Here is a 1,173-nt window from a genome sequence, read left to right as displayed (position 1 = left end):
TCCACAAAGTAGGAAGACATAGATATCCTCAGTGTCAGTCCTCATGGGTCAACCTCAAAAAACATTGGACCATGCAATTCCCATAAATGTTAAACTATGTGCTACATGTCAGCATGACTAAAATGTCATAATCTACCCATGGCAGCAAGGGTCCACACAGACTGTACTTGTACACCATATACGCTGACTACAGCATTGTTGCTTCACTGAATCACTGCTCTTGTCTGTCTTGTGTTTGTCATGTTTGCACTGCCTTGTTGTGACAATTGCTCCCTATGTAGGTTCCTCTCTACATTGTCTATCTACAGGGGAAGTCACTGAAGCCCCAGTGGCCTAATGGATAAGGCACTGGCCTCCTAAGCCAGGGATTGTGGGTTGGAGTCCCGTCTGGGGTGACTGAAAGCAGAGTGGCGCAGCGGAAGCGTGCTGGGCCCATAACCCAGAGGTCGATGGATCGAAACCATCCTCTGCTAACAAGGCTTTAGTGGCAGCTAGTTCGCATGTCAATTGTTAAAGAAGTACTCCACCAATTTTGTTTCCACAAAGTAGGAAGACATAGATATCCTGAGTTTCAGCCCTCATGGATCAACCTCAAAAAGCATTGGATTATGCAATTTCCATAAATGTTAAACTATGTGCTACATGTCAGCATGACTAAAATGTTATAATCTACCCATGGCAACACAGACTGTACTTGTAGACCATATACATCGACTACAGTATTGTTGCTTCACTAAATCACTGCACTTGTCTTGTGTTCATCATGTTTGCACTGCCTTGTTGTGACACAATTGCTCCCTATTTATGTCCCTCTCTACATTGTCTATCTACAGGTGAGGCCACTGAAGCCCCAGTGGCCTAATGGATAAGGCACTGGCCTCCTAAGCTAGGGATTGTGGGTTCGATAACCCAGAGGTTGATGGATTGAAACCATCCTCTACTGACACTGCTTTAGTGGCAGCTAGTTGGCTGTAAGTGCACATCATACACTGGGTATCAAACTGGAATCTCCCAGATCATAGATGACTGCGCTGACTAGTGAGCTAAATCTTTACTCATCCCCTCATTGCAGACAGACCTCTACCTCTCTACCCTCTACCTTTATACACCCATAACACAGGGAGAGCACACCATGTAACATGTAGGGAGGAACTTCAAAGGCGATTATTGCTT

At 45.1% G+C, this 1,173-nt stretch overlaps 1 non-coding gene across 1 annotated transcript; it reads left to right on the top strand.

The window, feature by feature from the left end:
• The first annotated feature begins 322 nt into the window (after positions 1 to 322).
• trnar-ccu lies at positions 323 to 395 on the top strand. Its single transcript has one exon. It is a non-coding gene; the product is annotated as a tRNA-Arg (tRNA).
• Positions 396 to 1,173: the final 778 nt, after the last annotated feature.

The sequence above is a fragment of the Thunnus maccoyii genome, chromosome 7 (genome assembly GCF_910596095.1).
Source record: "Thunnus maccoyii chromosome 7, fThuMac1.1, whole genome shotgun sequence".
Lineage (NCBI taxonomy): Eukaryota > Metazoa > Chordata > Actinopteri > Scombriformes > Scombridae > Thunnus > Thunnus maccoyii.
This window is presented reverse-complemented; position numbering and strand designations above follow the sequence as displayed.